We start from the raw sequence: 14,725 nt of genomic DNA, 5'->3' as shown, positions 1-14,725 counted from the left end.
CAGTGTTACTCTTAAGTACAACTGACCTAGAAACAAGATGCATTCATGGAGACTTATACCTGCCAACTCCCCAGAAATTAGCTTATACCAAACTTTTCAAGAAATTTCGGTGACTCAAGTCTCTTTTTCCACTACTGCAGAAATATGACAATGTTAGCACTATAAAATTAAATTCTGCTTATTTAGACAAGAGCAAAGGGACTGCCATTTCATTTTTCAACAATTTTGCTTTTAATAGTATATTTTAAAATAGTGTCTCCCTCAAAAAGGAAAACAGGAGGTGTATATTTATACAATTGAGAATAGAATTTTCTATTACAGAACCTATATCTCAATTGTTGTCAACAAATGTGCACAGTTTAGTTAGCACGTTTTAGGTTGGGAAATAGAGTGTGTCAGAAAAATGCATTACACCTTAAGACTTTAATTTTCCTTCACCCTATTTATGACAGATGCAGCTAGCTAACAAAAAAGAAAAGGAATAAACATATAGGAAAGAATCCTATCCTTTCTCACTGCCTGGTGCCCATAGCCATGATCCTCCGAAGGGCGAGTTATAATTGCCTCCTGGGATGAAAAAAGAAGACACAAAAAAAATCCAGCTCTCATTATGTAAGAGACTGCTAATCACCAAGACAACAATAATCAGAGGACTAAACTACAAAATGCAGGGACCACAAGCAAAGGAGTCAGCAGCAATTATTTAACAACCAAAAGAATCAGCTCAATGGGGGAAATTCTTTAGGGTCCCTTGAGTCTATAGCGTACTGGGCTCTCTTTAAAGCATTTTTTTCAAATGCTTTATAAAGAAAGCAAACCTGTGCAGTCTTTACAGCTTTAAAAATCATCTTAAAGATCCAGTCCAAATGCCATGTTTTTTATTCGGCAGCATATTATTTTGTACAATTTTAAACCTTCAGAAAAGTTGAAAGAGTAGTAAAATGAACGCCCATATACTCTTCAACAAGATTCACCAAATGTGACACATTTTCTTTCCTTTTTTCCTTATTTCCCCTGTTCTTTCCTTCTTTCTTTTTCTGAACCATTTAAGAGTTCATTGTAGACATGACACTTTAATTCTAATATTTCAATATGTATCTTTTAAGAATAACGACATTCTGCTTATAAAACCACAATTTAGTTATCACATTTGCAAAATTAACATCAATGTGATACTGTCCTCTAATATACAGTCCATATTTAAATGTTCTCAACTTTCCCTAAAATCCAGTTTCTAATGAAGGAGCACACACATGTCTCTTTAGTCTCCTTTAATCTAAAGGAGTTCCTAGTTGTTTTTCTTTGTTTCTTTTTTCGTCTTTCATGAAATTGACATGTTTTTAGGAAAGGAGGCCAGTTCTTTTGTAGATTTGGCATAAATCTGGGGGGGGGAAATACTGAGCCCCAAAGTAAAGGGATAAATTGGGAGTTTGGGATTGACATATACACACTACTATATTTAAAACAGATAATCAACAAGGACCTACTATATCACATAGGAAACACTGCCTAATATTCTGTAACATCTTAAATGGGAAAAGAATTTGAAAAAGAATAGATACATGTATATGTATAACTGAATTACTTTGCCGTACACCTGAAACTGACACAACGTAGTTAACTATACTTCAATATAAAATAAATTTTTTAATAAATAAAAATAAAAGGGAATGGAATAATAATTTCGTAGTTGGATTCAAAGCCCAGCTTTAGCAGTGACTTGGAACAAGTTTCTTAATCTTCTCTGAGCTTTGCTTATCTGATCTGTTAAATGGGAATAATGATCCCCATTTTAAAAAGCAGTTGTGAGAATTATAAACTGATGCAATCTTTCTAGAAAGCAATTTGAGAAATCTGTATCAAGTGTCTTAAACATCCTGTATTCTTGGACCCAGTAATTCTACTTCTAGCAATTTGTCCTTAGGAAATTATCAGAGATAAACAAAGATATAGGCAGTGACATTCATTACTGTGCATTTCAAGGGAGCAGGTGGGTGAACTATGCTACTTCCTTCATCTCCTTCCTTGCCATCCTCAGGCCCCTTCTCTTCATCACTCACTGCTAACGTTTATTAAAGGCTACCCTGTGCCTGGAACTGTGCTGAGTTACAGATTGCTGTGGCAAGCTTGAAAGTCATGCTTTGGAGGAGCACTTGGTAACATGGAAGAGAAGTAACAATATAGGGTTTTATGAGGAATCCAGACAAGTCCATGTATACAATGAGTTCCCACTTTCTTTTATGTTTATTGAATTATGTTTAGAGAAACCTAGAAAGGAGTGCAATAAAATTTTTATACTGGCTGGTGAATTTGGGGTAAATTTTTTTTATAACAACAAAAACTAGGAAAATTCTCATACAGATTTTATGCCAGTATGTGCAGAGCCCTGTACTTAGCAGGCATCAATTCCGCTCATGGTTGATTGGCAATAATTAGTCATATGACCACTCGTAGAGGAAAGGAAGACTTGAAATTTATTCCTTGATGTATCAGTCGCTTCCCAGCTCTAACTGTATATAAAAGAGACAACCTATTTCAGTCTGATATTAATATAACTACACAAAATTTCTTCTGGTTAGTCCTTGCTACCAAATTATCTTTTCCTAACCTTTTATTTTCCATCTTTCTGAAGCATTGTATATTGTTGGTAAATAGCACAAACCTGGATTTTTTTTTTTTTTTTTTTTTTTGGCCGCGCCTCGCACTATGTGGGATCTTACTTCCCCAACCAGGGATCAAACCCGAGTCCCCTGCATTGGAAGCATGGAGTCTTAACCACTGGACTATCAAGGAAGTACCTTTATCATTTATTCTTATAGCTCAGATCTTTATTATGGGATCTTTCTTCTTTAAGAAAATATAGTAGCAAATTCTTAGGGTTTTTTAATCTGGAAATACCTTTACTTTCCCCTCACTCTTAAAGGACAATTCTATTTAAAAAAAAAAAAGTCTTAATTAAAAAAAAAAAAGAGGGGCCCCCCTGGTGCCGCAGTGGTTGAGAGTCCGCCTGCCGATGCAGGGGACACGGGTTCGTGCCCCGGTCCGGGAGGATCCCACATGCTGCGGAGCGGCTGGGCCCGTGAGTCATGGCCGCTGAGCCTGCGCGTCCGGAACCTGTGCTCCGCAACGGGAGAGGCCACAACAGTGAGAGGCCCGCGTACCGCAAAAAAAAAAAAAAAGAGTATGAGAAGAACATAAATTTCAAAATCAAATTCCCTCCACCTACTCTCTACCATCTGACTTCAGACCAAGATATAACCACCGCTAACAGATTCTTGTATATTCTTCCATATGATTTTAATTCACATGAATGTATGTGTTTATTTACAAAAATGGGATCATAATATGCACATTGCTGGGCTACTTGATTTTTATAATTTGAAAATATGTACTAAATATATTTCTGTATCATTATAATAACGATATAACATTCCATTTTATGAGTATACCATAATTTATATAATTTACCCCATCCCATATTTATGGGTATGTTTTGCTTCTATAAATAAAGCTGAAATAAACATTTCTTATACACATATCTTTGTCTATGAAACTGGCTTATTACATGGACTGAACTTAATGGAGGCAAATAGAAAGGTTGTTTTGTTAAAAAAAAAAGAAGATAATTCACCTGAGGATACAATTCTAGGTTGACAGATATTTTGTTTTCCCACTTTAAAGGCATAACCCACTGTCTTCTGGTTTTATTTTTGATGTTGATAAATCTGTTATCAATCCAATCGCTCTTCATTTTTTGGTAATCCTTTTTTCTTTCTTTCTTTCTTTCTTTCTTTCTAATTGGTTTTGCGATTTTCCTCTTTGTCTTTGGTGTTCTCCAGTTTAGACTATGATAAGTCTAAGAGTATATTTTTTATTAGTGTTCTCTGAGCTCATTGTAATTCTTCAACCTAAAGATTTATGTCTTTCAACAATTCTAGAAAATTCTCCACCATTATGCATTTGAATATTACCTTTCCCCCAATTCTTTCTGTTCTCTCCTTCTGGATATTCATTTAAATATATATTGAATTTTCCTATTGTATTCTTAATGTCTCATCCTCTCATATTTTCTGTCTCTATGTCTCTGAGTGCTGAATTCTGTATAATGTTTTTTTCAGATTTTTCTTCCAGTTCACTTGTCCTATCTTCAGATCTATCTAATCTCTTTAACCCATTCATTGAGTATATAATTTCATGATTACAACTTTTATTTCTAAAAATGTTATTTGGACCTTTTTAAAAGTCTGTTTGATTTTTTTTTTATGTATTCTTGTTCCTTGCTCATATTTGTAATTCCATCTCATATTTGTTTTGACAATTTAACTAACTGGTAACTCCAGTTGCCTTTGGAGAGGTGAGTGGATGACTGTGAAATAAGGTTAAAAAGAAACTTTTCAATGCATCTCTTTTGGTGCCATTTCAGTCCTACTGAATAAATTGATGAAATTAAACTCAAAACAACTTTTTAAACATATTAATTTTATAGTTTGTATTTGGTGCATCTAATATCTGAAATTCAGGGGGTCCAATTCTGCTATTTTTGTTTCTGCTTGTTAGTGGCTTGTTTCTTCGAGTGCTTCCTAATTTTATATTGACTTCTGCTTGGATGAACTGTATCTGTAGAAATCCTGAGGAATCTGGCTTGAGGGGCAAATTCTTCCAGAGAGAATTTCCATTATCTTGTATCAAGCACCACAGTGTGTTATGAACCCAGGACCACTTTAAATTAAATCCCTGGGACTTCATAGGTGATATAAATTTGAAATCGAACCACATACAAATGCAGGCTTCTCATTATAAACTTTTAGGGGAGATATTTTTCTCCTCTTAAAGGGGAAATTGAGACAAACAAGACTCATTTTCTCCACTTGTTGCAAGCAGATCGATTTTCTGGCCTACCTTTTCACTTGGCTGCAGTCCTTAGAGGGTCCTGACTTCATGTGAAGTTGTAGCACTCTTCTTTGTGTCCTGAAGCCCTGTGTCCTGTGTCCCTGGTAAGTATTAAACACCAGAGTTTGGAACTATATTCAATATCCTGTGATAAACCATAATGGAAAAGAATATAAAAAAGAGTATATATGTATAACTGAGTCACTTTGCTGTACAGCAGAAATTAAACACAACCTTGTGAATCAACTCTACCTCAATAAAATTTATAAAAACAAAAACAAAAAAACCCCAGAGTTCTACGTTCCTAACAGCAGCAACCACGAGTAGCTTTGGGGCTTGCCTATCGCTTTGGTTTCTGTTTTCTGTTCTTTTTTGGCTCTTGGAGATTTCCTTTACTTTCTAGGGAGCTAGTATTGTATCTTGGATTTCTAGATGCATTATTATAGAAAGGTTTATTGGACTATCTGGTCTTTCATGTTATCTGAAGTAGAAAACCCAAGCTCCTTTAGCCTTTAAAACAGACTTACAAATTAAGTATTATTATTCCCATTTTTTTCCCCCTCTATGCCCACTTTCTGGAGAACTTTTATCATAAATGGGTGTTGAATTTTGCTGAAAGCTTTTTCTGCATCTATTGAGATGATCATATGGTTTTTATTCTTCAGTTTGTTAATATGGTGTATCTCATTGATTGATTTGCATATGTTGAAGAATCCTTGCATCCCTGGGATAAATCCCACTTGATCATGGTGTATGATCCTTTTAATGTGTTGTTGGATTCTGTTTGGTAGTATTTTGTTGAGGATTTTTGCATCTATATTCATCAGTGATATTGGTCTGTAATTTTCTTTTTTTGTAGTATCTCTGTCTGGTTTTAGTATCAGGGTGATGGTGGCCTCATAGAATGAGTTTGGGAGTGTTCCTTCCTCTGCAATTTTTTGGAAGAGTTTGAGAAGAATTGGTGTTAGCTCTTCTCTAAATGTTTCTTAGAATTCACCTGTGAAGCCATATGGCCCTGGACTTTTGTTTGTTGGAAGACTTTTAATCACAGTTTCAATTTCATTACTTGTGATTGGTCTGTTCATATTTTCTATTTCTTCGTGGTTCAGTCTTGGAAGGTTATACCTTTCTAAGAATTTGTCCATTTCTTCCAGGTTGTCCATTTTATTGGCATAGAGTTGCTTGCAGTAGTCTCTTATGATGCTTTGTGTTTCTGCAGTTTCTGTTGTAACTTCTCCTTTTTCATTTCTAATTTTATTGATTTGAGTCCTCTCCCTCTTTTTCTTGATGAGTCTGGCTAATGGTTTATCAATTTTGTTTATCTTCTCAAATAAGCAACTTTTAGTTTTATTGATCTTTGCTATTGTGTCCTTCATTTCTTTTTCATTTATTTCTGATCTGATTTTTATGATTTCTTTTCTTCTGCTAACTTTGGGATTTTTTTGTTCTTCTTTCTCTAGTTCTTTTAGGTGTAAGGTTACATTGCTTATTTGAGATGTTTCTTTTTTCTTGAGGTAGGATTGTATTGCTATAAACGTCCCTCTTAGAACTGCTTTTGCTGCATCCCATAGGTTTGGGGTCCTCATGTTTTCATTGTCATTTGTCTCAAGGTATTTTTTGATTTCCTCTTTGATTCCTTCAATGATCTCTTGGTTATGAAAATTAATAAATATTAATGAAATCTATCTGGTCTATTGTGTCATTTAAAGCTTGCGTTTCCTTATTAATTTTCTGTCTGGATGATCTGCCCATTGATGTAAGTGAGGTGCTACAGTCACCCACTATTATTGTGTTACTGTTGATTTCCTCTTTTATAGCTGTTAGCAGTTGCCTTATGTATTGAGGTGCTCCTATGTTGGGTGTATATATATTTATAATTGTTATATCTTCTTCTTGGATTGATCCCTTGATCATTATGTAGTGTCCTTCCTTGTCTCTTGTAACATTCTTTATTTTAAAGTCTGTTTTATCTGATATGAGTATTGCTACTCCAGCTTTCTTTTGATTTCCATTTGCATGGAATATCTTTTGCCATCCCCTCACTTTCAGTCTGTATGTGTCCCTAGGTCTGAAGTGGGTCTCTTGTAGACAGCATATATATGGGTCTTGTTTTTGTGTCCATTCAGTGAGCCTATGTCTTTTGGTTGGAGCATTTAATCCATTCACATTTAAGGTAGTTATCAATATGTATGTTCCTATTACCATTTTCTTAATTGTTTGGGGTTTGTTATTGTAGGTCTTTTCCTTCTCTTTGTTTCCTGCCTAGAGAAGTTCCTTTGGCATTTGTTGTAAAGCTGGTTTGGTGGTGCTGAATTCTCTTAGCTTTTGCTTGTCTGTAAATGTTTCAATTTCTCTGTCGAATCTGAACTAGATCTTTGCTGGGTAGAGTAATCTTGGTTGTAGGTTTTTCCCTTTCATCACTTTAAATATGTCCTGCCACTGCCTTTTGGCTTGCAGAGTTTCTGCTGAAAGATCAGCTGTTAACCTTATGGGGATTCCCTTGTATGTTATTTGTTGTTTTACCCTTGCTGTTTTTAATATTTTTTCTTTGTATTTAATTTTTGATGGTTTGATTAATGTGTGTCTTGGTGTGTTTCTCCTAGGGTTTATCCTGTATGGGACTCTCTGTGCTTCCTGGACTTGGGTGGCTATTTCCTTTCCCACGTTAGGGAAGTGTTTGACTATAATCTCTTCAAATATTTTCTCAGGTCCTTTCTCTCTCTCTTCTCCTTCTGGGACCCCTATAATGTGAATGTTGGTGTGTTTAATGTTGTCCCAGAGGTCTCTTAGGCTGTCTTCATTTCTTTTCTTTCTTTTTCCTTTATTCTGTTCTGCAGCAGTGAATTCCACCATTCTGTCTTCCAGGTCAGTTACCTGTTCTTCTGCCTCAGTTATTCTGCTATTGATTCCTTCTAGTGTAGTTTTCATTTCAGTTATTGTATTGTTCATCTCTGTTTGTTTGTTCTTTAATTCTTCTAGGTCTTTGTTAAATATTTCTTGCATCTTCTAGATCTTTGCCTCCATTCTTTTTCCGAGGTCCTGGATCATCTTCACTATCATTATTCTGAATTATTTTTTTGGAAGGTTGCCTATCTCCATTTCATTTAGTTGTTTTTCTGGGGTTTTATCTTGTTCCTTCATCTGGGACATAGTCCTCTGCTTTTTCACTTTGTTTATCTTTCTGTGAATGTGGTTTTCATTCCACAAGCTGCAGAATTGTAGTTCTTGCTTCTGCTGTCTTCCCTCTCTATTCCCATTTTATTATTGTGAAAATTGAGGCTCAGACAAGATATAGGTTATATAGTTCTATCAAGTAGCAGAGTTTGGATTTGAACCCAGTACTGTCTGGCACCAAAGTTCATGGTTGTTTAAATACCATATAAACATTATTTAAGTAAGAGTATATAAACAGTATTATAGTAAGAGTATATTGCCTTTTGCTATACTCTGCTTTTTTGTGTACTTTTTCTTTTTTTAGAAGATGTTAATTGTATCTGTCCTCAGGAAAAAAAATAATAAAACTTTTAAAGGTACTATAGGTTGAAAAATAAAATCCCTTTCTTATAAGCTGTATTTATTTATTAAACCTGATAAGCTCTGCTATCAAAGCCCTAGAGCTAGACCAAGGTCATCCATTGTATCTGTCAAGTACCATAAGGAGAGAACTGAGTATATTCCTGTGCATAAATGATAAACAATACCTGAGCCAAAGTATTATCATACCTTCCCTTCCCTTGATTTTGTTGTGCTTACCTTTTCCCTATGAGCCCATCATTTTCTCCACCACTCTCTCTCCAGGGTGCTACTAGCTCTAAAGAGTGGTGATAAATATGATTGGGTCTCTGCTACATTTTTGGCAAGCAGGAAAGTCTTCTTGGACACAGTAGATATAGACCTTATCTGTCTAGGTTGTTGATTAGAAAAGCATGCTGGAGGACATGTAAGCCTTAATGAAGTCTGAATAGATTACATATACTGCTTCCCCAGGATCAGCGTGACACAGCAGTCATAGCAGAAAACAGAATCAGTCTGGCACACTGGTTCACCATGAGATTATAATGCTAGCCACACAGTGATTTTTGCTTTCTTAAGTGCTGGAAAATTGATTGGTTTATAATTTGTTCTGGTATTTTCCCAAGTATCTAAGTGTATATAATTACGTGTATTATACCTTTTTTCCCCATTTAAAAACACACACACACAGACACACACACATGCTCAGGCGCACGCATGCACACTCACGCACAACCTACCCTGTCTCAGGCTGTAGAGATCCTCCTGGACTCTCAAAAATTCAGAGCACTGGGGTATCTAGTGAAATTCACCACAACTTTAAGTTCCCTGAGATGAATATTATCAAACGTTGTTAATTTTATTTTGTGCTGGATCCTCACTATAAGTTAACCTATTTACAAGGAAATTAGAAAAAGGTGGGCTCATCTAAGAGTCTGTTCAAGTAAATTTAGTCCAGAAAATACTCATTCATTCATCCCTGTATGCATGCGGGCACTCATTCATTCCATACATATTTGTTGAGTGCCTATTGTGTGTCAGGCCCTAGTTTAGCTGCTGAGGTTACAGTGGTAACCCTTTTAGACAATTCTCTGCTCTCACGGAGTATATGATCTAATGCGGCAGTTAAATAAACAAATACACAATTTCAGATGACTATAAACGTTATGAAGTATTTAAAACAGATGATAAACACAGAGGGACTGGATTGGGGGTAGAATGCCACTTTAGAGTTTTTCAGGGATGCTGGCTAAGAAAGACTTCAGAATCTGGGCCATCACTCTTTTTGATTCCCTTCCTACCTCACTAGCTGCTTCTTCTCAGTCTTCTACAAGGATTTCCCTTCATCTTTCCAACCTCCAAATATTGGAATATCCCAGGGATCATCCTTGGACTTCTTTTTGATCTGCATTCACTCCCTAGATCTCATCCAGTCCCTTGATTTTAAATATATTCTGTACTTCACCCTTAAATAAACAAAGTATGTATAGAACACTTAACATTTGTCTAAGAAATGGGTAGGGTAGAATACAAAAATATAAGTGCTTTCAAGAACTGTGAAGGTCTGAGACTTATCCAACTTGCAAGCTAACAAGTTAGACTGCCACAGTTTCGTCGATTCTGGCAGAAGACACAAGATTCTTGGGTCTTGTAATTCCATCTCCTATTTCTTTCAACAATTTAACTAATTTTACTATTAACTAATGTCACTCTAATTGCCTTTGGAGAGGGGATTGAATGACTGTGGAATAAGGTTGGAAAGAAAACTTTTCAGTGCTTCTCTTTTGATGTCATTTCAGACCTATTGATTAAATTGATAAAATTAAACTTAGGGAGTTCCCTCGTGGCCTAGTGGTTAGGATTCAGGGCTTTCACTGCCGTGGCCCAGGTTCAATCCCTGGTCAGGGAACTAAGATCCTGCAAGCCACGTGGCATGGCCAAAAAAAAAAAATATTAAAATAACTTTTAAAATATATTTATTTTATAGTTTGAATTTGACACATCTAATATCTGAAATTCAGGAGGGTCAAATGTATACAGAATCAGTCCTTTGGTCATTACCTTCCTGCTCCATGCCCATCCTTGTTTCCTTTGGACTAGTTTTTCAACAGCCTCCTATTTCCATCCTTGCAGGCCTACATGAGATCATCTACACTGTAGCCAGAATGATCCTTTTAAAGTGTGTAAGATTATGTCCCTGTAAGATCAAGGCACTTCTTTGCTCAAAACTCTCTGATCACAAAAGAGAGACAAAGAGATCTATTACTCACAGAAATAGCATTAGTCAGAGTATCAGCATTTGAGCTGTTTTCCCAAGCTCCAATTCCAAGGGTGACATGAAAAGGATCATGTAATACCTGCACATGCAGTAGGTTACATTACAGGAAAGGAACTCTGAGCTTAGGGAACCTGAATATTTTATAATGGGAAGTAAACCTGCCTGTCCTGGGCTCCCAAAGGAGACACTGTTTCTATCTTCCAAAGCTGTTAGCGATACAAACATCTTTGAAAAGATAGTCTGGAACAAAAGCAATCAGTGACTGTTCACAAGATGTAGAGAAGCATGAGAGAACCATGCATAATTATCTACCAACATGTATTTGCTTACACTTTTTGTAAATGGAAGGGTAAACAAATACATTTTTTTAATTGAAGTATAGTTGATTTGCCATATTGTGTTAGTTTCAGATGCACAACCAAGTAATTCAGTTATCCTTTTTTTCAGATTATTTTCCATTATAGGTATTGCAAGGTGTTGAATATAGTTTCCTGTGCTATATAGTAAATCCTTGTTGCTTATCTATTTTTTGTGTAGTACTTTGTATCTGTTAATCCCATACTTCTAATTTATGCCTTCCCCCCTTTCCCCTTTGGTAACCATAAATTTGTTTTTTATGTCTGTGAGTGTGTTTCTGTTTTCTATATAGATTCATTATATTTTTTTTAGATTCCACATATGAGTGATATCATGTAATATTTGTCTTTCTATGTCTGACTTACTTCACTTAGTATAATATTCTCTAAGTCCATCCATGTTGTTGTAAATAGCAGTATTTCCTTCTTTGTTATGGCTGAGTAATATTCCATTGTGTGTGTGTGTGTGTGTGTGTGTGTGTGTGTATGTGTGTGTGTATATCACATCTTTATCCAGTCATCTGTTGATGGGCACTTGGGTCGTTTCCATGTCTTGGCCATTGTAAACAATGCTGCTATGAACATTGGGGTGCATGCATCTTTTTGAATTAGTGTTTTCAACTTTTCCGGTTACATGCCCAGGAGAGGGATTGCTGGATCATATGATAGCTCTATTTTGACTTTTTAAGAAACTTCCATACTGTTTTCCATAGTGGCTGCACCAATGTACATTCCCACCAACAGTGTAGGTGAGTGCACTTTTGTCCACACCCTCTGCAGCATTTACTATTTGTAGACTTTTTAATGATGGCCATTCTGACCAGAGTGAGATGATAGCTCTGTGTGGTTTTGATTTGCATTTCTCTAATAATTAGCGATGTTGAGCATCTTTTCCTGTGCCTGTTGGCCATCTGTATGTTTTCTTTGGAGAAATGTCTATTTAGGTCTTCTGCCCATTTTCTGACTTGGTTATTTGTTTCTTCAATATTGAGTTGTATGAGCTATTTGTATCTTTTGGATATTAACCCCTTGTTGGTCGCATTGTTTGCAAATATTTTCTCCCAGTCTGTAGGCTGTCTTTTCATTTTATTGATGGCTTCCTTTGCTGTGCAAAAGCTTTTAAGTTTGATTAGGTCCCATTTATTTATTTGCTTTTATTTCTTTTGCCTTAGGAGACTGATCTCAGAAAATATTGCTACAATTTATGTCAGAGAATGAAAAACATTTTTTAAAGTTATTGAGAGAGAGACAGAGGGAACAGGGTGGGAAGGAAAAGAATGGAAGCTAGACTTCTCTGAATATATCTTGTTTTGTATATTTGATTTTGAAACCATTTCTTTTAATTAGAAAACAAAATTAAAATTTTCAAGAGCAATTCTTAAAAACCAAAAACTGCATGAAACAAATGAACCAAATTATCTATCAAACTGGCAGAAAAACCACACAGAGAATAATTATTTCAAGTTACTATTTTTAAGTACAGTAATTTGTCTATATATCCCTAGGGATATTCTCTAAAGGCAAAAACAAAAACACCTTAACTCCTTTCAGCAATCATGTTAGTGGTAGTGTTGGTATTAGTATTCTGAGACTATTTCATGTAATATGTTGATAAAATTGCGAACCAAAACTTTTGGTATGAGAAAATAAACAGAGATACAGATTGAATAAAGTGTTAAATAAAGCCCTGTAGTCCTGAAACTGAATTAGAAGTGTTATGTATGAGTTCATGATGTATTTTATCTTTATAGAAAAAAGCATATATATTGATATTTCCAAGCTCTTGTCATTGAAAATGTCTAGAAAGAGTGACCTTATTGGACCTTGGCAGCTGGACTCTTCCTGCTTGCTCTCCCTGGCTCCCACGGGTGTTGATCCCAAAGGTGTTCCCTAATGAACAGCCTGCATTCAAATAACCAGCCATAGAAAACCCTCGGCCCTTAACATCGAACAGTCCTTCCTCTTCTGAAACACCCCCAAAAGGCTCCAACCAAAGACTGCTGAATGTACCTGAGTATCAACTGGAAAGTCTCCCCACTTCCAAAAATCCCTCCATAATAGAACACATTGATCAGAGACCATTTCAGCATTTCCTCTTTTTACTCTCTAACACCCTTGAACCCAGGTTGAAATGAAAGTGATGGTAGGTGGGTTCCCTCGTCCCAAGTATATAAGTGAAGAGCTTGTGTTAATTTTGTCTCAGACTTAGTTTTGTCTTTGACACATCTCAGAGTTAGGTACCCGAGGAATCCAACCTGTGATAATTTATCTATTTCTTTGCTTGTTCTCTGTCTCCCGCAACGTTCCCTGAGAGTAATAAGGGCTTTGTGGTGTCTCCTACTTCTCCAACGAGCTAGAGCAGTGCCTCACACTGGAAGCTGCTCGATAATGATTATGCTGGATCAAAGAGTGAAATGACATTTAAACTGAGACCTGAAAGATGAGGAGATAGCCAGGCAAAGATCTTGTGGAAGAGCATTTGGGGTGTTGGGAACAGCAAGTAAAATTCCAGAAAGAGGGACTTCCTTGGTGGTCCAGTGGTAAAAAATCTGCCTGCCAATGCAGGGGATGCGGGTTTGATCCTTCGTCAGGGAACTAAGATCCCACATGCCGCAGGGCAACTAAGCCCGCGCGCCAGAACTACTGAGCTCACACGCCTCAACTAGAGAACCCGTGTGCCGCAACTAGAGAGCCCATGCACCCTGGAGCCCACGTGCCACAACTAGAGAGAGAAAACTCGCACGCCACAACTAGAGAGGAGGCCACACCCCACAACGAAAGATCCTGCCTGCCTCAACAAAGAACCGGTGTGCCACAGCTAAGACCTGACACAGCCAAAAATAAATAAAATTAATAAATAAATCTTAAGGAAAAAAAAAAAGAGCTCTTTCCTTCCTGTTCTGGTCCCAGTTCTTTGCAACTGCAATTAAGTATTCGGGACAGTTAAAAGATTTTTGTTTGGTTTTGGTTTTGGTTTTGGTTTTGGTTTCTTATTCCTTCCTCACTCCTGTTTCAGGATCACTTGATTTTTATAAATTTAGCCAGGAACATACAGACCAATGTATAACTACTCAATCCTAGATTTCTGTTCACGAGCCCTTATCAAACCTAAGTTTATTCCCATCCATTATTTATACTTCATGCCCTCCAAAGCATTTATTTGTGGGAGGACATGGTAGTTGTTATGAACTTGACTTCTAGAAGTTTAGTATCTATCAGGAATCTGTTTCAGTTACCCCAGGGAGGAGGCCAGCATCTGTCTGGGTCCAGAGCCCCAAGGGGAGTGGGGAGACTCAGATCAGAATCGTCTGGGAAAGCGTTTTCCACATATGTGTGCCAGGCTCCTCCCACCCCCCTCCACTCATACATATTCTGTGTAGAGACTGACCACATGTATTTTGCTTTCTGCTTTTTTTTTTAATACTTTGAAAATGTCTTTTATTAAAGTAAAATTTGCACATGGTGAAAACATCAAATACTCTAGAATGCTTTCTCTTATCCCTCCCCTGATGTTCTACCTTTATCTATTCCTCCTTTAACTCTTTGATTATCTTCTGAGATTTATCTCTGTATCTGTAAATAATCTGCTTCTACCACTGTTGATTTATCATTTTAGATATTTTCTGTTCACTTACTGGCATGACAGCTGAGAATTTAGCTCAGTCACACACACACACACACACACACA

The sequence above is a fragment of the Lipotes vexillifer genome, unplaced genomic scaffold (genome assembly GCF_000442215.2).
Source record: "Lipotes vexillifer unplaced genomic scaffold, Lipotes_vexillifer_v1.1 scaffold15, whole genome shotgun sequence".
NCBI lineage: Eukaryota > Metazoa > Chordata > Mammalia > Artiodactyla > Lipotidae > Lipotes > Lipotes vexillifer.
This window is presented reverse-complemented; position numbering follows the sequence as displayed.